The sequence below is a fragment of the Tachyglossus aculeatus genome, chromosome 18 (assembly GCF_015852505.1).
Source record: "Tachyglossus aculeatus isolate mTacAcu1 chromosome 18, mTacAcu1.pri, whole genome shotgun sequence".
NCBI lineage: Eukaryota > Metazoa > Chordata > Mammalia > Monotremata > Tachyglossidae > Tachyglossus > Tachyglossus aculeatus.
In genome coordinates, this window is record NC_052083.1 from 21,079,095 (window position 1) to 21,103,050 (window position 23,956).

Genomic DNA, 23,956 nt, shown 5'->3' on the forward strand with positions numbered 1-23,956 from the left:
TCATTCGTTCAATCACATTTATTGAGCGCTTACTGTGTGCAGAGCACTGTACTAAGAACTTGGGAAATACAAGTCGGCAACATATAGAGATGGTCCCTACCCAACAACAGGCTCACAGTCTAGAAGAGGGAGACAAACAATAAAACGAAAGATGTAGACAGGTGTCAAAATCGTCAGAATAAATAGAATTATAGCTATATGCACATCATTAACAAAATAAATAGAATAGTAAATATGTACAAGTAAAATAGAGTAATAAATCTGTACAAATATGGACAGGTGATGTGGGGATGGGAAGGAGGAAGGGTGGAGGGGGATGGGGAGGAGGAGAGGAAAAAGGGGGCTCAGTATGGGACGGCCTCCTGGAGGAGGTGAGCTCTCGGTAGGGCTTTGAAGGGAGGAAGAGAGCTAGTTTGGTGGATATGTGGAGGGAGAGCATTCCATGCCAGGGGAAGGACGTGGGTCGGGGTTCGACGGTGGGAAAGGAAAGAACGAGGCACAGTGAGGAGGTTAGTGGCAGAGGAGCAGGGTGCAGGCAGGGTGGTAGAAGGAGAGAAGGGAGGTGAGGTAGGAGGGGGCGAGGAGATGGAGAGCCTTGGTGACGACAGTGAGGAATTTTTGCTTGATTAGTAGGTTGACAGGCGGCCACTGGAGATTTTTGAGGAGGGGAGTAACCTTCCCAGAGCGTTTCTGCACAGAGACGATCCGGGCAGCAGCGTGAAGTATAGATTGAAGTGGGGAGAGACAGGAGGATAGGAGATCATAGAGGTGGCTGATGCAATAATCCAATCGGGATAGGATGAGAGATTGAACCACCAAGGTAGCGGATTGGTTTCAGCCCACGTCATCCCCCGGGCCTGGAAGGCCCTCCCTCTGCCCATCTGCCAAGCTAGCTCTCTTCCTCCCTTCAAGGCCCTACTGAGAGCTCACCTCCTCCAGGAGGCCTTCCCAGACTGAGCCCCTTGCTTCCTCTCCACCTTGTCCCCCTCTCCATCCCACTCATCTTACTTCCTTCCCTTCCCCACAGCACCTGTATATATGTATATATGTTTGTACATATTTATTACTCTATTTACTTATTTAGTTATTTTACTTGTACATATCTATTCTATTTATTTTATTTTGTTAGTATGTTTGGTTTTGTTCTCTGTCTCCCCCTTTTAGACTGTGAGCCCACTGTTGGGTAGGGACTGTCTCTATATGTTGCCAACTTGTACTTCCCAAGCGCTTAGTACAGTGCTCTGCACACAATAAGCGCTCAATAAATACGATTGATGATGATGATGATGATGGATTGTATGTGTGGGGTGAATGAGACAGCAGAGTCAAGGATAACACCAAGGTTGCGGGCTTGTGACACGGGAATGATGGTAGTGCCGTCTACAGTGACAGAAAAGTCAGGGAGAGGACAGGGTTTGGGAGGGAAGATAAGGAGTTCAGTCTTGGACTTATTGACTTTTACATGGCGGGCAGTCATCCAGATGGAGATGTCCTGAAGGCAGGAGGAGATACGAACCTGGAGGGAGGGAGAGAGATCAGGGACAGAGACATAGATTTGGGTGTCATCAGCATAGAAATGATAGTTGAAGTCGTGGGAGTGAATGAGTTCACTAAGGGAGTGAGTGTAGACAGAGAGCAGAAGGGGACCAAGAACTGACTCTTGAGGAACCCTTACAGTAAGGGGTTCGGAGGGGGAGGAGGAGCCCACAAAGGAGACTGAGAATGATTATTCTGTAGCTACCCCAGTGCGTATCACAGTCTAAGTGGTTAATAAGTGCTACAATACTTACTATAAAACCCTGCTTGTGGGATGTGTGTGTGTGTGTGTGTGTGTGTGTCTGTGTGTGTCTGTGTGTGACAGAGAGAGAGAGAGAGAGAGAGAGAGAGAGAGAGAGAGAGAGAGAGAGAGAGAGAGATTTGAGGTACCTTCTTTGGGAACATTCCCGTGATTATGTAACTTTGAAGCCTCCTGGTCTCTTTGATTCAAGTTCCTTTTGATGATTTACCTGGAAGTGCTGGGAAAAATCCATGGCCATGGAATGTGAGTCCCACAAGGGGATCACAGTCAGTTCATTAGAAATATATCTTTGCCAACTTCTTATTCATACTTGCAATAACTTTGCCTTCTCTTCCATTCACTGACATTACTTTTCTACATGACTCTCTTTGTCATTGCACCCACCAACTATTCCAGATGTCAAATTCCCTCCTCAAGCCTCAGTGCTCGAACATTCTCAATAACCTTGTCAACTACCTTGTCGACAAAATTGAAACCATCAGGCATGAGAAGCAGCGTGGCTTAGTGGAAAGAACACGGGCTTGGGAGTCAGAGGATGTGGTTTCTAATTCTGGCTCTGGCACTTGCCTGCTATGTGACCTTTGATAAGTCACTTAATTTCTTGGTGCCTTAGTTCCCTCATCTGTAAAATGGGGATGAAGACTGTGAGCCCCACGTGGGACTACGTGATTACCTGGTATCTACCCCAGCTCTTAGATCAGTGCTTGGCACATAGTAAATGGTTAACAAATATCATCATTATTATTATTTAGAGTTCCTGAAATATCCCCATCATCTTCCCAACTCTCTTTCACCCCATTTCCACTTCCAAACTTAAGTAGAGGAAAGAAATATGTTTAGAACTGTCCTGCTCCCACGCACTACTAGTAACTTTCAGAGACTCTCTGCTCTTCTTTCCAGGACTGATTTAACTGAAATTATACTTTCACTTCTCCATTTCACAGGATTCAGAAATGAAATCCACACATAGATCATGTGAAATAAGTACAAACCACCTGCAGAACACCTTGTAATATGGGATTAAAGAACAAATCTATACTCAGCAATGGTTAACCTTGCCTCAGATGGGTAGGGATTAGACCAGGACTAAGGACAGCACGTAGGGAAATGTTCTACATGGTCCTTTCTTCTCCTTTTTTAAATAGTATTTGTTAAGCACTTCCTACGTGTCCAACACTTTTCTAAATTCAGGGGTAGGGTCAGGTTACTTCAATTGGACACAGTCCCTGTCCGTATGGGGCTCACACTCTAAGTAGGAGGGAGAACAGGTATCCCCATTTTGCAGTTGAGGAAACTGAGGCAGAGAGAAGTGAAGTGAAGTGACTTACCCAAGGTCATACAGCAGACAAGTGGCAGAGCTGGGATTGGAATCCAGGTATTTCTGACACCCAGGCTTGTGCTTTCCTAAGTAGGCCATGCTGCTTCCCACTAGGGAAAATTTCTTCTATTTCACTGAACAGCTGTTAGCTGGCTTGATAGGTTTGGCAAAGGTTGGGGTGCAGATCTTACCCTTGAAGAAAGAGGGATCTCTTCACTTTCTTCTCGATGGGTTACCTGTCTGGACAAGGTGGACAGAGGGACATTGGTACCACACCTACCACCTGAATTATGGAATACCTGTTGGAATGATTTGCCTAAACTTCACAAGTAAGCTCCAAAGGACAAGCAGTGGCTCCTTGTACTGTTTTTTTTTTATAGCATTTGCTCAGCATTTGACATGAGCCAGGAACTGTACTAAGCACCAGCGTAGACACAAGCTAATCAGCTTGGACACAGTCCATGTCCCACATGGGGCTCACAGTCTTAATCTGCATTTTACTGATGAGGTAATTGAGGCACAGAGAAGTGAAGTGACTTGCCCAAGTTCACACAGCAGACAAGTGGCAGGGATTAGAAACCAGGTCCTTCTGACAATCAGGCCCATACTCTAACCACTAGCGTTGATTCTATTTGGGAAAAGGGAGGCCAGGGAGAGAAGCTGATGAGGAGATAAAGGGGAGTAGGCAAAATATCACTTATATATTACACTGGAGACTCTGTGATATAATCGGATTAAACTCAGATGTACTCCCCCTCCCATCCTCTTACTGTGGGGGTTCCCCAAGGTTCAGTGCTTGGTCCCCTTTTGTTCTCAATCTACACTCACTCCCTTGGTGACCTCATTCGCTCCCACGGCTTCAACTATCATCTCTACGCTGATGACACCCAGATCTACATCTCTGCCCCTGCTCTCTCCCCCTCCCTCCAGGCTCGCATCTCCTCCTGCCTTCAGGACATCTCCATCTGGATGTCCGCCCGCCCCCTAAAGCTCAACATGTCGAAGACTGAGCTCCTTGTCTTCCCTCCCAAACCTTGTCCTCTCCCTGACTTTCCCATCTCTGTTGACGGCACTACCATCCTTCCCATCTCACAAGCCCGCAACCTTGGTGTCATCCTCGACTCCGCTCTCTCATTCACCCCTCACATCCAAGCCGTCACCAAAACCTGCCGGTCTCAGCTCCGCAACATTGCCAAGATCCGCCCTTTCCTCTCCATCCAAACTGCTATCCTGCTCATTCAAGCTCTCATCCTATCCCGTCTGGACTACTGCACCAGCCTTCTCTCTGATCTCCCATCCTCGTGTCTCTCTCCACTTCAATCCATACTTCATGCTGCTGCCCGGATTATCTTTGTCCAGAAATGCTCTGGGCATATTACTCCCCTCCTCAAAAATCTCCAGTGGCTACCAATCAATCTGCGCATCAGGCAGAAACTCCTCACCCTGGGCTTCAAGGCTCTCCATCACCTCGCCCCCTCCTACCTCACCTCCCTTCTCTCCTTCTACTGCCCAGCCCGCAACCTCCGCTCCTCCACCGCTAATCTGCTCACTGTACCTCGTTGTCGCCTGTCCCGCCGTCGACCCCCGGCCCACGTCATCCCCCGGGCCTGGAATGCCCTCCCTCTGCCCATCCGCCAAGCTAGCTCTCTTCCTCCCTTCAAGGCCCTGCTGAGAGCTCACCTCCTCCAGGAGGCCTTCCCAGACTGAGCCCCTTCCTTCCTCTTCCCCTCGTCCCCCTCTCCATCCCCCCATCTTACCTCCTTCCCTTCCCCACAGCACCTGTATATATGTATATATGGTTGTACATATTTATTACTCTATTTATTTATTTATTTATTTATTTTACTTGTACATTTCTATCCTATTTATTTTATTTTGTTGGTATGTTTGGTTCTGTTCTCTGTCTCCCCCTTTTAGACTGTGAGCCCACTGTTGGGTAGGGACTGTCTCTATGTGTTGCCAATTTGTACTTCCCAAGGGCTTAGTACGGTGCTCTGCACATAGTAAGCGCTCAATAAATACGATTGATTGATTGATTGATTGATACAAGACTCCATTTCACTCATTCATTCTTTGAACTACAGTATAACACAAGAGTTCCAGACTCCCGTAATAGCATTCAATGAAGATTGCCCTATAGGAGATAAAGTACTACAGGAGATCCTGAAAATTGTGTTCAAAGTCTCATAGAACAAGGAAGTATATTTTCTTAACATATTGCTAATTATATGATAATGTCTGGGAAGTATGAAAATGTTTATTTGTCAAAGTAATATCTAATGGACAATATTAATCTGTCAATTTAAAGACTACACGAAAATGGACATGTCGTAGGTGCATTCGAAGGCTACATTTGTTTCTTTGAAAATGAGACGGAAATATTTCCACTGTTTAAAAGCATTGCTTTCAGGATTTGGCGTTCAAAGAAAATTTGTTCTGTCCTGTCAATGTTCTAAACATTTGTATTATGCATTGATTTGCAATCCCTGTGTAGTCATGTCTGTGGGATAGTTGCAATTGTAGGTGACTGTTGATCATGCATTACAAGACTCACTACTTGCTAATATTTTCCTCTCCTCATCTCCCTTTGCATTCAGATCCCAAGAAATTGCAATAATTATGGTTCTTATTCATCAGTAGTATTTATTGAGTGCTTACTAAGTGCAGAACACTGCACATGGGTGAGTTCAGTACATTAGAATTGACAGGCATGCCCTCACCACAATGAGCTACAGTCTAGAGGGGAAAACAGACATTAATATAAAAAAATATAATTTGAAGATATGTATATAAGTGCTGTGCGATTGAGGATGGAGAGAATATCAAATGTCAAAGGTCACAGATCCCAGGGCATAGACGATGCAGAAGGGAGAAGGAACCGGGGAAAAGAAGACTTATTCAGGGGAGGCTTATTAAGTGCTTGTTAATTGTCAAACACCATGTAAAGTACTGGTCTAGAAATGGTGGATATGTTAGGAAAATCAGAAATAAGGTACTTCTTGCTGTAGTTTCCTAGTTCTTTATGTCTCCTACAGATTAATAACAATAATAATAATAATAATAATGGTATTTGTTAAGCACTTACTATGTGCCAAGCATTGTTCTAAGCTCTGGGGTAGATACAGGGTAATCAGGTTGTCCCACACGGTGTCACAGTCTTAATTCCCATTTGACAGATGAGGTAACTGAGGCACAGAGAAGTTAAGTGGCTTGCCAAGGTCACATAGCAGAAAAGTGGCAGAGCCGGGACTAGAACCCACGTCCTCTGACTCCCATGCCCGTGCTCTTTTCACTAAGCAGATTAATTATTCCTAGGTTAACACTATTTTATCAACGAACTACATTCACTGCAACACCTTGCCATCTAGCACTTTTTTCAGTGTGTCCTTCACTTCTGTGTTCCTCAGGCTGTAGATTAGAGGGTAAGCATAGAGGTGACAATACTGTTAAACACAGAAACCTCCTTATTGTACTTCCAGGAATCTCCTATCCCAGGCTGTCGCAGGTACATGAAGAATAATGTGCTATAGAAGATGTTTACTACTGTGGGATGAGAGACACAGGTGAAGAAAGCTTTGCACCTTCCTTCAGAAGAACGAATCTTCAGGATGGAAACCAGGATGCAAATATAGGAGACGAAGATGGTCAAAAGAGAACTGGAGAGATTGAAGGCAGAGAAAATCAAGAACTGATTCTTCTTTGCAAGAACGTCAGAACAAGACAGGGCCAGAAGTGGTGGGCCAGCACAGTAGAAGTGATGAATGATGTTGGAATCACAGAAGGAGAGCTGGACAGTCAGATCAGTCTGGATCGCAGAGTACAGGAAACCATAGGTGTAAACTCCAATCACCAGCTCCCTACAAAGCCTCTTGGTCATAATAGCCATATAAATCAGGGGCTTACAAATGGCCATGTAGTGGTCATAGGCCATGGTAGCCAATAGGAAGCACTCTGTGGTGGAGAACGCACTTGAGAAATACATCTGGGAAAAACATCCAGCAAAGAAAATGTTTTTTTTTCTTCCTTAAAAAGTCTTGCAACATCTTGGGAGCTATGGAGGAAGAGTAGCAAAGATCGATGAATGACAGGTGGTTGAGGAAATAGTACATGAGAGTGTGAAGTTGGGGGCTGACCTGGATTTAAAGAACCATCATCAGATTTCCTAACAGGGTGGTGATAAAAATAACTAAAAACACCACGAAGAGTGGTAGCTGAAGCTCAGAATGATCCGAGAATCCCATGAGGACAAATTCAGTGGAATAATTCCCTCTGGACATTTTGGTTTGAAATGCTCCTTTAGTGCAACAAGAAGAAAAACATATAGTAACATATCCATCAAGATGAGATAATTCCTGTCTCGCTGTTTCAGCAAGAACCTAATAATAATAATGGTAATATTTGTTAAGTGTTTACTATGTGACATGCACTATACTAATCACTGGGGTATATAAAAGGGAATTCAATTGGACACAGTCCCTGTCACACATAAAGCTCACAGTCTTAATCCCCATTTTTCAGATGAGATAACTGAGGTACAGAGCAGTAAATTGACTTGCCCAAGTTCACACAGCAGAGATGTGGTGGAGCCAGGATTAAAACCCAGGTCCTCCTGACTCCGAGGCCTGTGCTCCATCCACTAGGGTTCCTGCTTCTCTACTCACTACTCACTTACTAACTATCCCTCACTCTCAGCTCAACACACCACCTTACTCATTCATTCATTCATTCATTCATTAAATCATATTTACTGAGCGCTTACTGTGTGCAGAGCACTATATTAAGCTCTTGGGAAGTACAAATCGGCAATATATAGAGACGGTCTCTACCCAACAACGGGCTCACAGTCTAGAAGGGGGAGACAGACACAAAACAAAACGAGTAGACGTGTCGATTCCATCAGAATAAATAGAATTATCGCTATATACACATTATGAATAAAATAAATAGAGCGATTAATATGTACGAATAAAATAGAGCAATAAATATATACAAATATATACAAGTGCTTGTGGGGAGGGGAAGAGGGTAAGGCAGAGGGAGGGAGGGGAGGTGATGGGGAGGGGAGGAGTAGGAGGAAGAGAAGAAAAGGGGGCTCAGTCTGGGACGGCCTCCTATAGGAGGTGAGCTCTCAGTAGGGCATTGAAGAGAGGAAGAGAGCTAGTTTGGCAGATGTATGTAGGGAGTGCATTCCCGGACAGGAGGAGGACGTGGGAGAAGGGTCGACGGTGGGACAGGTGAGAATAAGGCACAGTGAGGAGGTTAGTGGCAGAGGAGTAGAGTGTACGGGCTGGGCTGTAGAAGGAGAGAAGGGAGGTGAGGTAGGAGGGGGCAAAGTGAGGGAGAGCTCTGAAGCCAAGAGTGAGGACTTTTTGCTTAATTCAAAGGTTGATAGGCAACCAAGGGAGATTTTTGAGGAGGGGGGATTGACATGCCCAGAGTGTTTCTGTACAAATATAATCTGGGCAGCAGAGTGAAATAGAGACCGAAGTAGGGAGAGACAGGAGGATGGAAGTTAAGAAAGGAGACTGATGCTGTAGTCCAGTCGGGATAGGATGAGAAACTGAACAAGCAAGGCAGCTGTTTGGATGGAGAAGAAAGGGCGGATCTTGGCAATGTTGTGGAGGTGAGATCGGCAGGTTTTGGTGATGGATTGGTTGTGTGGGGTGAATGAGAGAGCGTGGTCAAGGATGATACCAACATTGTGTGCTTGCGAGATGAGAAGGATGGTAGTGGTTTCTACAGTGACAGGAAAGTCAGGGAGCGTTTGGGAGGGAAAATAAGGAGCTCAGTCCTGGACATATTGAGTTTTAGATGGCGGGCAGACATCCAGATGGAGATGTTCTGAAGGCAGGAGGAGATACGAGCCTGGAGGGAGGGAGAGAACGGGGTGGAGATGTAGATTTGGGTGTCATCAGCGTAGAGATGATAGTTGAAGCCATGGGAGCGAGTTCTGAGCTCCCCAAAGTCACACCTCCCCCTTAGACAACCCCCCTGCTCTCAACCCTCGCCAGTACTCTCCCATCCTTCCCAGCAGTATCTTCAGATGAGATCTCCTCCCTCCTCTCAGGTGCTACTCCAGCCATTGTGCTTCTGACCCCATTCCCTCTCAACTCATAAAATCTCTCGCCCCTTTCCTCCTCCCCTCCTTAACTTCCATCTTCAACCACTCACTATACACTGGTTTCTTCCCCTCTGCCTTCAAACGTGCCAATGTCTCCCCCATCCTAAAATAACCTTCCCTTGACCCCACTTCCCCTTCTAGTTATCACCCTATCTCCCTCCTACCATTCCTTTCCAAACTCCTTGAACGGGTCGTCTATACCCGCTGCCTCGAATTGCTCAATGCCAACTCTCTCCGTGACCCCCTCCAATCTGGATTCTGTTCCCTACACTCCACCGAAACTGCTCTCTCAAAGGTCACCAATGACCTACTTCTTCATCATCATAACAATCGTATTTATTGAGCGCTTACTATGTGCAGAGACCTGTACTAAGCGCTTGGGAAGTACAAATTGGCAACATATAGAGACAGTCCCTACCCAACAGTGGGCTCACAGTCTAAAAGGGGGAGACAGAGAACAAAACCAAACATACTAACAAAATAAAATAAATAGAATAGATATGTACAAATAAAATAAATAAATAAATAAATAAATAGAGTAATAAATGTGTACAAACATATATACATATATACAGGTGATGTGGGGAAGGGAAGGAGGTAAGATGGGGGGATGGAGAGGGGGGCGAGGGGGAGAGGAAGGAAGGGGCTCAGTCTGGGAAGGCCTCCTGGAGGAGGTGAGCTCTCAGCAGGGCCTTGAAGGGAGGAAGAGAGCTAGCTTGGCGGCTGGGCAGAGGGAGGGCATTCCAGGCCCGGGGGATGACGTGGGCCAGGGGTCGATGGCGGGACAGGCGAGAGCGAGGTACGGTGAGGAGATTAGTGGTGGAGGAGCGGAGGGTGCGGGCTGGGCTGTAGAAGGAGAGAAGGGAGGTGAGGTAGGAGGGGGCGAGGTGATGGAGAGCCTTGAAGCCCAGGGTGAGGAGTTTCTGCCTGATGCGCAGATTGATTGGTAGCCACTGGAGGAGCCACTGAAGACTTACTTCTTGCCAAATCCAACGGCTCATACTCTATCCTAATCCTCCTCGACCTCTCAGCCGCCTTCGACATTATGCACCACCCCCTTCTCCTCAACACACTATCCAACCTTGGCTTCACAGACTCCATCCTCTCTTGGATCTCCTCTTATCTCTCCGGCCATTCATTCTCAGTCTCCTTTGCGGGCTCCTCCTCCCCCTCCCATCCCCTTACTGTAGGGGTTCCTCAAAGGCCAGTTCTTGTTCCCCTTCTGTTCTCTATCTACACTCACTCCCTTGGTGAACTCATTCGCTCCCATGGCTTCAACTATCATCTCTACGCTGACGACACCCAAATCTACATCTCTGCCCCTGCTCTCTCTCTCTCCCTTCAGGCTCGGGTCTCCTCTTGCCTTCAGGACATCCCCATATGAATGTCTGCCCGTCATCTGAAACTCAATATGTCCAAGACTGAACTCATCTTCCCTCCCAAACCCTGCCCTCTCCCTGACTTTCTCATCACTGTAGATGGCACCACCACCATCCTTCCCGTCTCACAAGCTCACAACCTTGGTATCATCCTCGACTCCACTCCCTCGTTCACCCCTCACATCCAATCTGTCACCAAAACCTGCCGGTCTCACATCCGCAACATCGCCAAGATCAGCCATTTCCTCTCCATCCAAACCTTGCTGGTTCCTTGCTGGTTCAATCTCTCATTTTATCCCGACTGGATTACTGCATCAGCCTCCTCTCTGATCTCCCATCCTCCTGTCTCTCCCCACTTCGGTCTATACTTCACGCTGCTGCCCGGATCATCTTTGTGCAGAAACACTCTGGGCAGGTCACTCCCCTCCTCAAAAATCTCCAGTGGCTGCCAGTCAACCTACGCATCAAGCTAAATCTCCTCACTCTCGGCTTCAAAGCTCTCCATCACCTCGCCCCCTCCTACCTCACCTCCTTTCTCTCCTTCTACCGCCCAGCCCGCACACTGCTCCTCTGCCCCTAACCTCCTCACCATCCCTCGTTCTCTCCTGTCCCGCCGTCGACCTCCGGCCCACGTCCTCCCCCTGGCCTGGAATTCTCTCCCTCTGCACATCCGCCAAGCTAGTTCTCTTCTTCTCTTCAAAGCGCTACTGAGTGCTCACCTCCTCCAGAAGGTCTTCCCAGACTGAACCCACTTTTTCCTCTCCTCCTCCCCATCCCCCCTGCCCTATCTCCTTCCCCTCCCCACAGCATCTGCATATATGTTTGTACAGATTTATTATTCTATTTATTTTACTTGTACATATTTACTATTCTACTTATTTTGTTAATTCATTCGTTCAATCGTATTTATTGAGTGCTTACTGTGTGCAGAGCACTGTACTAAGCACTTGGGAAGTACAAGTTGGCAACATGTAGAGACGGTCCCTACCAAACAACGGGGTCACAGTCTAGAAGGGGGAGACAGACAACAAAACAAAACATACTAACAAAATAAAATGAATAGAATAAATATGTACAAATAAAGTAAATAGAGTAATAAATATGTACAAACATATATACATATATATCGGTGCTGTGGGAAGGGGAAGGAGGTAAGGCCAGGGGGATGGGGATGGGGAGGAGGGGGAGAGGAAGGAAGAGGCTCAGTCTGGGACGGAAGGGGCTCAGTCTGGGCTCAGTTAGTGATGTGTATCTAGTTTATTTTTATTTAATCTGGTGACTTGACACCCATCCACATGTTTTGTTTTTTTGTCGGTCTCCCCCTTCTAGACTATGAGCCCATTGTTGGGCAGGGATCATCTCTATATGTTGCCAAATTGTTCTTCCCAAGCGCTTAGTACAGTGGTCTGCACACTGTAAGCACTCAACAAATACGATTGAATGAATAAATGACTGACTGACTGACTGACTGAATGAATGAATGAATGAATTCACCAAGGAAATGAGTATAGATGGAGAATAGAAGGGGACCAAGAACTGACCCTTGAGTAGCCCTACAGTGAAGGGATGGGAGAGGGACGAGGAGCCCGCAAAGGAGACTGAGAATGAATGACTGGAGAGATAAGAGGAGAACCATGAGAGGACGGAGTCTGTGAAGCCAAGGTTGGATAGCGTGTTGAGAAGAAAGGGATAGTCCACAGTGTCGAAGGCAGCTGAAAGGTCGAGGAGGATTAGGATAGAGTAGGAGGCATTGGATTTGACAAGAAGGATGTCATTGGTGACCTTTGAGAGGGCAGTTTCAGTGGAGTGTAGGGGATGGAAGCCAGATTGGAGGGGGTCTAGGAGAAGGTTGGAGTTGAGGAATTCGAGGCAGCGATTGTAGATGACTCGTTCTAGGAGTTTGGAAAAGAAGGGTAGGAGAGAGATAGAGCGATAACTAGAAGGGGCCATGGGGTCAAGAGAGGGATTTTCTTAGGATGGGGGAGATGTGGGCATGTTTGAAGGCAGAGGTGAAGGAACCAGCGGAGGGTGAGCAGTTGAAGATGGAAATTAAGGAGGGGAGGAGGGAAGGGGTGAGAGTTTTCATATGATGAGAGGGAATGGGTCCGAAGCACAGGTGGATGGGATGGCACTTGAGAGCAGGGAGGAGATCTCATCTGAAGATACTGCTGGGAAGGATGGGAAAGTAGAGGAGAGTGTTGAGATCGGGGCGGATGCAGGATGGGGACGGGTGACTTTGGAGAGCTCTGATCTGATGGTGTTAATTTTACTAATGAAGTAGGTGGCCAGATCTTTGAGGGTGAGGGATGGAGGAGGGGGAAGAACAGGGGGCCTGAGGAGGGAGTTAAATTTCCAGAACAACTGATGGGTGTGATGGGATGGGTGTCAATAAGGGAAGAAAAATAGTTTTGCCTGGCAGAGGAGTTGGCAGAGCTAAGGCAGGAAAGAATAAACTTAAAATGAACAAGGTTGTCTTGGTGTTTAGACTTTCACCAGCAGCGTTCAGCAGCTCGAGGATAAGAGCGAAGGACAGTGGCAGTGATCCAAGGCTGTGGGTTAGTGGTACAAGAGCGATGCAGGGAAAGAGGAGTGAGCAGCTTGAGTTCATTCAATTGTATTTATTGAGCGGTTACTGTGTGCCGAGCACTGTACTAACCGCTTGGGAAGTACAAGTCAGCAAAATAAAGAGACAGTCCCTACCCAGAGAGGATGGGGCTTCTTTGCCGTTCATATCTGACAGCCCACCTCTTTCACCGTGTTTAATGCCCTACCAAAATCACATCTCCAGAAATTTTCCTAGACTAGGCTCCCATACCACCACCCTATTTTTCCTTTCTATGGCCTCTGCCGTACACACAGTCCCAACCCACATCCCCAGCCTCATAGCATTTATGTACATGTCCTCATACTCAGTGGCTACCCCAACTTGTACTTTTTTTTAAAGTTTGCTTCCCTCATTAGACTATAAACTTCTTGAGAATAGGGATTGTATCTACTAATGCTACTGTATTGTAGTTTCCCAAGAGCTCAAGTAAGTAGGAGTTGAATAAATACCATTCCTGGTTGATTGTAATTGAACTCCTGAGGATTATAGATCACCACTGGTGACATTCCTTTAGTAATATTTATTGAATCGCTCCTGGATGGAGACCACTATTTTAGGTGCTAGGGTGAGTATCATACAAGCAAAAGACAGACATTATCCCTACACTTGAAATCTAATGAGAGAGACAGGAAGACATAAATTGTGTGCTTTTTTAATCCTCATATACAACAGGATGGACTGAAAACACGTTAAAAGGGGCCCTGACATAATCTTAGCATTTAATTTAATCACTAAAAATCTGACAATATCCTTAACGTTTTAAGATCAGAATATGTATATAAAATGTATATGCATGCATATATATAAAGTAGGTGAATTTGCTTTTCTAAATATACTTAGTTGTTTATGTTTTACAAGTATATCATCACTGGGTGATCAGTACCACAGAGCTACATGTTTTAAGTGGACTTAATTTATCTCCCTTTTATCACCCCATATTTGTCTGGAGCTCATGGTTTCTCCTAGAAAGGAGAATAAGAAGACAGTTTGAGTGTGCTGGAATATCCAATCAATCAATCGTATTTATTGAGCGCTTACTGTGTGCAGAGCACTGTACTAAGTGCTTGGGAAGTACAAGTAGGCAACATTGTCACACTGCAGTTTGCTTTGGCACTGGGTCCTTATTTTCTTTCTACTCTATATTAATTGATTTCCCCCCTTTACCCAAAGCTTTAGTTAGTGATAGCAGAACAAAAGTACTGCTCCTGTTTGTGAAGGTCAGAATGATGTTATCAGTTCTCTTTGCAGCAGGTAGTCCATCTAAAGGGATTCACAGATCAATCAATCAATCAATTAATTAGTAGCATTTATTGAGCACCTATTATATGCAGGGTACTATATAAAATGTGCGGGAGAGTACAATATAATTAATAACATCACCCCTACCATCAAGGAGTTCACAATATATTGGCGAAGACAGGCATTTAAAATACAGATCTGGTCTCATTTTGGAGGGTGACGATAAATATTGACAAATGGCCTAATTTCATTCATTCATTCATTCAATCGTATTTCTTGAGCGCTTACTGTGTGCAGAGCACTGTACTAAACGCTTGTGAAGAACAAGTTGGCAACATATAGAGACGGTCCTTACCCAACATGTTAAACACTTACTGTGGATCCAAGCAAATCAGGTTGGACACACTCCCTGTCCTATATGGGGCTCACAGTCTCAATCCCCATTTTACAGATGAGGGAACTAAAGCACAGAGAACTGAAGTGACTTTCCCAAAGTCACACATCAGACAAGTGGTGGAGCCGGGATTAGAACTCACTACTTTCTGCCTCCCAGGCCCATACTCCATTTTATGTCTCCTCCACATTTTAGCAAATCCTCAAGGGTTTAGGCTAATGTTAAATTAATTCCATTCAGTTAACCCTGCATCTTGGGGAAGTATTTCAAGTAAACACATGTCTAACCAAAGCAAAACTGATAACTGACCCATCTTTGCTCTACAGGCAACAAGTAACAGCAGCCATTAAAATCTACATGACTTACCAATCATCGAACAAAAGGAGATGTGGTATTCCAAAACTAGGTGTAATGCATCACCTTAGTTAATTCCAGTGAATGAAATGGACAGATCCTTTCATTCATTCATAACCTCATTCAATTATATTTGTTGAGCGCTTTCTTTGTGCAGAGCACTGTACTAAGCACTTGGGAAGTACAATCTGGCAACATATAGAGACAGTCCCTACCCAACAACAGGCTCACAGTCTAGAAGGGGGGGACAGACAACAAAACAAAACATATGGACAGCTGTCAAGTCATCAGAATACATAGACGTAAAGCTAGATGCACGTCATTAACAAAAAAATAGAATAGTAAATATGTACAATAAAAATAGAGTAATAAATCTGTACAAACATATATACAGGTGCTGTGGGGAGGGGAGGGCGGTAGGGCGGGGGGATGGGAAGGGGGAGGAGGGGGAAGACGGGGAGAGGAAGGAGGGGGCTCAGTCTGGGAAGGCCTCCTGGAGCAGGTGAGCTCTCGCTAGGGCTTTGACGAGAGGAAGAGAGCTAGCTTCGTGGATGTGCGGAGAGAGGGCATTTCAGGCCATGGGGAGGATGTGGACCGGGGACCGATGGCGAGACAGGCGAGAATGAGGCACAGTGAGGAGGTTAGCGGCAGAGGAGTGGAGGGTGCTGGCTGGGCTATAGAAGGAAAGAAAGGAGGTGAGGTAGGAGGGGGCGAGGTGATTGAGAACCTTGAAGCTGAGAGTGAGGAGTTTTTGCTTGATCCATAGGTTGACAGATAGCCACTGGAGATTTTTGAGGAGGGGAGTAACATGCCCAGAGCGTTTCTGCACAAAGATGATCCAGGCAGCTGTGTATAGCTATACTTCAGCTATAGACTGAAGTAGGGAGAGACAGGAGAATGGGAGATCAGAGAGGAGGCTGATGCAGTAATCCAGTCGGGATAGGATGAGAGATTGAACCAGCAAGGTAGTAGTTAAATCCTTTGCTCACTGGAAAGATTTTTGCTCACTGGAAAGATTTTTGAGGAGGGGAGTAACATGCCCAGAGCGTTTCTGCACAAAGATGATCCAGGCAGCTGTGTATAGCTATACTTCAGCTATAGACTGAAGTAGGGAGAGACAGGAGAATGGGAGATCAGAGAGGAGGCTGATGCAGTAATCCAGTCGGGATAGGATGAGAGATTGAACCAGCAAGGTAGTAGTTAAATCCTTTGCTCACTGGAAAGCTATATTTCTCTTTTAGGCACCAGAAAACCCTTGAGCATTTATAATGAAACATAAAAAAGTGAGCCTGTTATCCTGTGTTATTTTGAAGTTTACCTTGTGCCAAGGGAATGGTTTATTCATCATTGGTGGTGTGCTGTATTCAGAGTTTGTAAGGATCTTTTTGCAATGGGTTTAAATATCCTTGGGAATTAACATCCTTGAAAACACCTCAGTATATTCATTCAATCGTATTTATTGAGCGCTTACTGTGTGCAGAACATTATATATATATAATATATATACATGTATGTATATTATATATATTAGATATAATACCACATCAGGATATGATGCTTTTCACTATCAGATATCAATATTCTTGGGTCATATTTTCATGCATGTACTTGTATGAAATGAGACAAAGAAGGTGAAGGGATCCTATTCTGGCTGTGGAAGCATGAAACCAACTACTGCACCCTTCAGATGAGATCTGGATGCTCCCTAGAATGGAATAAAGCATGTCTTTATAGGAAACAGAGGCATGACTCTCTTTTACAATCAGGAAAAGAAGGACTCAGCTATTCAAGTAAGAATCCCCGGAGGAGAGTGTGAAAGCAATATATATTCCCTTTCTCCCACTCTTGCACATTTAACAATTTAAACTATAAGGAAAGAATAGGATCACTTTAAAAATCAGCTCATAACCCTAGATAAAGGGTGGAAGCTAGCTGTCAGCTTCAGCAGTGTAGGGAGAAATCTATATTTAGATGACTCTCTCCTCATAGGAGTTGTAATTTGGGACGCGCATTTGTAATAATTTACCTGTCCTTCTATTTCACTTATTGGACCTTAGTTCAATATATAGCATTCTAAAAGTGTTCTCTTTCTCTCAGCATTCTCTTTCTCTAAGCATTATCCTAATATCACAGGCCTGATGCTATTGTTACATATATATTTGTAGATACATATACATCTCTTCTTTTGCAGAGAAGCAACGTGGTTCAGTGGAAAGCATCTGAGCTTGGGAGTCAGAGGTCGTGGGTCCTAATCCCGGCTCCCCAACATGTCTTCTGGGTGCACTTGGGCAAGTCACTTAACTTCTCTGAGCCTCAGTTCCCTCATCTGTAAAATGGGAATTAAGACTGTGAGCCCCACGTGAGACAACGTCGTCACCTTGTATCCCCCCATCGCTTAGAACAGTGCTTTGAACATAGTAAGCACTTAACAAATGTCATTATCATTATTATTATTATATCTGTTTATATATAATGTATATATGTATTTACTGTTTTTAAAAACTTTAAAAAATTTCATTCATCAACTGTAAACTGGAAGTATTTTAGGAAATTGTTGAGTCTTCATTAGATAATAATTCAAGTTTCCCAGTTCCCTTTGGTCTCAGATAAGGGGCTATTTCAGGAAAATGTTGTTTATTTGACCTGAAATTTCCAAATAATTGAGGCAAAAGTACCCCCAAATATCTGAATGATCTGGAGAATTTGCTTATATCCACAAACCAAAGACTAAAAATAGCATTTAACTTACTCACAGGACTCAGATTGCCCCCTGAAGCAAATACTTCCTTTCATCATAAATAATATGGGGGTATGTCCCAGGGAAACATCCTAAATAACTTTTTCTTGGTATTTGTTAGGTACTTACTATGTGCCAGACATTGCACTCTTTGCTGAGGTAGGTACAAACTATTCAGGTTGGACTCAGTCCATGTCACACATGGACTCACAGTCTTAATCCCCATTTTCAAGATGAGGTAACTGAACACAGAGAAGTTAAGTGACTAGCCCATGGTCATGCAGCAGACAAGTAGAGAAGCTGGGGTAGAATCCAAGTTATTCTGACTTCCAGTTCTTGCTCTATCCACTAGACAACACTGCTGCTTCCCTTATTCCTTTACTGGGTCTAGAGCAAAATCCATAATCCTCATAGATATTTAAGGGTGTTTCTGAAAGTGAACTAAGGACCATCAGTTTACTTATTGACAAAGCTCCTGAACTCACTAAGGTTGCTCTTAATCAGTGTTTCTTTACCTTGGGCACAGTTTAGATCAGCAGTACCTCTGAGTTTCTGACAGGAATTATACCTTTAGGTCAAGGTTCTGCTTAGTGAAGGGACTTTATTATCAGAAACTGTGAAAACCCGAATGAGAAAACAGTTTCTTCCCTGACATGAGCCTGTGGAGACAGTATTTCATGTCACAATTATTTGCGTCTTGCAGTCTATTGCTAACTTCTTTTGTGGAGAAACCAAAGGGCTTTTATGTAGTACATTTTGTTTTTCCGGTCTATAAAACCCCTCAAAGATGAGAGCTTGAGTCAGAGTATTCATCGACATCGGTCTACAGTTTCATCTGGCAAGAGAGAACAGTGTACTTATATGTACTTGTGGAGGTTTTACAGTCTAATGTGCTTTTGTGAAAATAAATTCCTTCCTGATGAATGGTATTGGGATGGGTTCAGAAATGATCGAGAAGCAGCAGCAAGCCTAGTTCTGGAAAGACCCCAGAACTGGTAGCCAGAGGACCCGGGTTCCAGTCCCAACTCTAGCACTTGTAGTCTGTGTCACCTTGAGCTAGTTATTTCACTTCTCTGGGCCTTAGTTGCCTCATCTGTAAAATAGGGATTCAATTCCCATTCCCCCTCTAACTTAGATTATGAGTCTCATGCAGGACAGGGACTGTGTTCAACCTGATTGCCTTGTCTCTACCCCAGCACTTAGTACACTGCTAGGCACATAGTAATTGCTTAACAAGAAACACAATTTTTATGTTTTAATCATCATTAAATGATTCCTAAATTTAGTCCATCACCCTAAATTTGGAAGGCTAGGGTCAGTGCAAAAGGGGATGATGAGTTCTAGAAGAATATAGATATCACCATTAGTGGCATTTTGGAGATTCATTTATTCATTCATTCAATCATATTTATTAAGTGCTTATTGTGTGCAGAGCACTGTATAAAGTGCTTGGGAGGGTACAACAAAGTGGGTAGGCAGGTTCCCTGTCCATAAGGAGTTTACAGTCTAGAAGGAACATTCAGGTTAACTTTATACCAAAGCAGGTCAAATACATATTGACTCACATCTTCTGAGTGTGGTGCCATTTATGAAGTAAGTGATTCACTCATCATAGCTCAGAGACAAATATTTACTTAAAACGTTAGGGTTAGTACCTCAAGTCAAACGTTGAACTCTACAGCAGCTAAGTCTACTCAGTCCTTCGCACATGGTAAGTGCTCAATAAATGCCATATTGATTCATCAATTGTTTCAGTGGGAACAGGACTGGCCTGGCCTAATGGATAGAGCATGGGCCATGGAGTCAGAAGGTCATGGGCTCTAATCCTGACTATGCCACTTGTCTGCTGTGTTACCGTGGACAAGTCACTCAACTTCTTTGTGTATAAGTTTGCTCACCTATAAAATGGGGATTAAGATTGTGAGCCCTGTGTAGGGCAGGGACTGGGTCTTATCCAATTGCATTGTATCTACCCCAGCCCTTAGAACAGGGCCTGATACACAGTAAGCACTCAACAAATACCATAATTATTATTATTTTTGTGAATGTCACTATTTTATAGTCATTTTCTTCATATCGAGTCTCACCCCTGACATTTTAGGATCAAGGATCATTTGTCATTCTTAATAGGATGCTTCATCATTATAAAGAAGGCTTATAGAAGGATATGTGTTGCTGTAGCATGACAAATGATTGTAAAAGTTGTTATTCTTTTCATAATTGATATATTCGGGGAAACCATGTTATGCTAAGAGCATAAGAGAAGATACATCATACGTGAATGTGCTGTATATCATGACTGAATGAAGATGTATGTTTCTGAATCAGGCTATTTTGGTTTCCAAGGGTGAAGCATAAAAGATCACACACTGTGAGTTATGAGGTCCATTTTGGTGTTGAGATAATACCAAGGGCTTATTTCCAAGAAAGATTTGAAGGATAACAACTGAATAATAGTGTGAGGGCATTCTTGTTTCTCTGAATGAGGGTTAGTGAAATGGGAGGAAGAAATACCACAAAATAAATACAAGTTGGGTTTGGTTACTACATACTTAAGTGTACCAAAGAAAATGCATCCAATTACTTACATGGCCAACCTTCATATATGCACATAAAGCAGTAATGAACTGCTTCTGTGACTGCATTTTCACATTCCGTATCTTCAGGGCTCATGCATTTTGTGGAAATAAACTCAAAATATTTTGGAAATATTGATACTAATTTTTATCTTATTTAGATGGTTTATTTTATTTTCCCTTACTCATCTTATTTTCAAAAAAAGTCCCTTCAGATTGATAATTCAATTTTGTTATCAGGTACAATATAATATAATATGTAATACAATATGTTTTTCACATTGAAGACACCTCCGAAGCTAGATTCTTATTTCTTTGATTATGATGCATGAAAACAAGTTATAAACATTGCTTTATTTTATGCACAGAATTTCTGTTTTCAGGTTTAAATTTTAAAGTCCCCACTGAGTCTATTATGTCCAGGGTGTACAGGGGATTCAGAATGGGAATAGTGAGCCTATAAAACAGAGAGGCCTCTTTGTCATAATTCAGGGAATGACTTGAATTATGCTGCTTAATATACACAAAGAAATAGGTCTCATAGAATTAGAAGGCAATTGAGAGATGAAAGGAAAAGGTAGAGCAGAATTTGTGCCTTCCTTTTAAGGAAAGGATCTTCAGAGGAGTGGCAAAAATTAATGCATATGGAATGAGGAGTGTCAAAATAGAGGTGATGAAATATGTGGTGGGGATAAGGTTAATGAAGGTTAATGTTGTGTAAGTGATTGCTGCTGTAATCACAGATAAGTAACTGAAAAGTCTGTACCACTAAGGTCAGGAAATCACAGATAGAAATAGCAAACATCAACTCGTAACATAGACTCCTGAACACAATAGCCAAGTGTACAAGGGGAGTACAGTGCTCTGCACACAATAAGCGCTCAATAAATACGATTGATGATGATGATGATGCTGTTTTCACACACACAGAATGCAAGCTCTCTGTGGTCAGGGAATGTGTCTACCACTCCTTTCTCCCTCCTACTTAGATTAAGCCCATGTGGACCTGGTTATCTTGTATCTACCCCAGTGCTTAGTACGATGCATGGCATATAGCAAGCATTTAACAAATACCACAATTATTACCTCTGTTGCATTGTATTCTCCCAACCACTTAGTACAGTTCTCTGCACACAGTAAGTGCTTACCTTACTGCCTTACCTCTGTACCCTCCCCACAGCACCTGTATATATGTTTGTACACATTTATTACTCTATGTAGTTTACTTTGTTATTTTATTTTGTTAATATGTTTTGTTTTGTTGTCTGTCTCCCCCTTCTAGACTGTGAGCCTGCTGGTGGGTAGGGACCGTCTCTATATGTTGCCAACTTGTACTTCCCAAGCGCTTAGTACAGTGCTCTGCACACAGTAAGTGCTCAATAAATACGATTGAATGAGTATAGGTGGTCTGGCCACGGTCATTGGCAACTGTGGCCAATATGTAGTGCTGGAAACTGTCAAATCATATGGCCAACGAAGCTGTGGAAAGTAAACGCTCAGGGATGTGTTACTCTTCGTTAACAACATTTTCAGCAACATGGGGTAAGGGAAGATGAATGACAGAGATCAAGGGGTAACAGATAACCAAGAAAGAAGTTTGTGACGGGATGAAAATGACAATATAGCTTAATGAAGATGATCAACTCAAGGTTTTGCCTAATAATTATGGCGCAGAAGGTGAGGAAGAGCCAGGGGAGGGACGCTTGTAGTTCTGGGAGATCTTTGCATCGCTGGAGATAGATCTCAGACATTGTGTTTTGAGTTCCTTGGCTCATATTGTTTTCAGCCTTTTAAAATCTGCTGGAGTAGGGAGAAAGGCACAGACTGGAAAGTAACACTGAGAATCTTTATGCTGATCTTGCAGGTTTGTTTTTTCATCCTTGCCTTCTGCATTAGGTTTTTATTCTTCTTGTTTTTGATTCTGGGCCATTTCAACCAGAGGATGTCCTCTCTTGCAATTTAGACATTTAGTTATTCAATAACAAAATGCCAGCTAATTTATTTGTCCTGATCACACCCTTCTCTAAGAACTTCATATAAATTATCTGTCAATCAGCCAGTAATATTTACTGAGCATTTGAGGCAGAGCATTGCACTAAGTGTTTGGGAGATTACTAGAAACTCAGTAGACATGATCCCTTACCTCAAGGACTTTGCAATCTAGTGGAGTAGAGACAATAAAATAAGGTACAAGTAAGGGGAAGCTAGAGTTTAAATATAAAACTTAGAACCTTGAGGGCTAAAACACTTGGATAGTATCTATTAATTAGTATATATATCTCATTATGGAAGGAATAAAAATGAGATCAGCATAAGCACATCTGTTGTGGGCTGTTTTATTGTGGGCAGTGAACCAGTCTACCAGGTCTGTTTTATTGTACTCTCTCAATGCTTAGTATAATGTTCTGCACACGAGTTCTTCATAAATACCTCTTTTTAGTCACTGAGTCCATTCATTATACTGGAAGAATATATCTAACATGCCAAGTTTTTCACCTCATTTCTCCAGAAGCAGAAACCCACTGCCATCAATACCTCCACCTTTCTCTTAAATCACACAATTTCTTCTCTTGTACTGTGGTTATAAGAAAATTCTGGACAATCTGTGGAAATGCCCTATTTCTAACCTGATGACCTCCCCAATCCATATACTCAAACTTTCAATGTTGCTCAGATTTGATTATTTTGTGTTAATTACAAATATATTGAAGTTTAGTGAAGTGGTATTTGAATGTAATCTATACCTGTAGATATACTGCCCTTTCATATGAGCACCTCTTTTTATTCCAAATTTTCTCTTCCCTTTCTTCAAGTCTTTTATGTATGTTTGCTCTCTCCTTCCATTTAGCTTAGTTTAATTCTTCACACCCTACTCCCCAACCAGAAGGTCCACATTTTATTTTAAACATCGTTCTTGCTTAATTAGGAATTGATGGGAGGGAAATAACACTTAAATGTTGGTTTAGTTTCAGGTTTTTGAATAAAGATTATACCATAAGATAAGCTATTCTGTAAATACATAAAATGGGAATAATGATACAGAAATCTTTGTTTTTGGAATCACATGAAGACTGTTTGACTCAGGTTTATAAACGATTAAATAGTTGTGTGGAAATAGTGCCATAAAATCTACTTTTAAAAATGTAAGCTGCAACAAGTTGTTTCACGAAGGGAATTTTTATTAAAAGGATAGGATGTCATAAAATGTTTTTGTCACATTATCATTTCTGAAATGCCTACAATTCACTACTTAAGCCTCAAGTTCAGATCCTAAATATGTCTTCCCAATCTCCATGCCCCCACCCCCATTTCCTGCAGACCTTTTTAGTCTCCTATCTGATGAAGGCATGCTTACATTTAGATTTTTGACTGTTTCAATCAACCCATTTCCACCCAGACCTTTAATTTCATAATGAACATTCTGGGCATTTTTGC

The 23,956-nt window shown here is 43.3% G+C and overlaps 1 pseudogene; it reads right to left on the reverse strand.

Moving 5' to 3' along the window:
• Window positions 1-6,460: 6,460 nt before the first annotated feature.
• On the reverse strand, window positions 6,461-22,272 carry LOC119940034 (annotated as a pseudogene).
• Window positions 22,273-23,956: the final 1,684 nt, after the last annotated feature.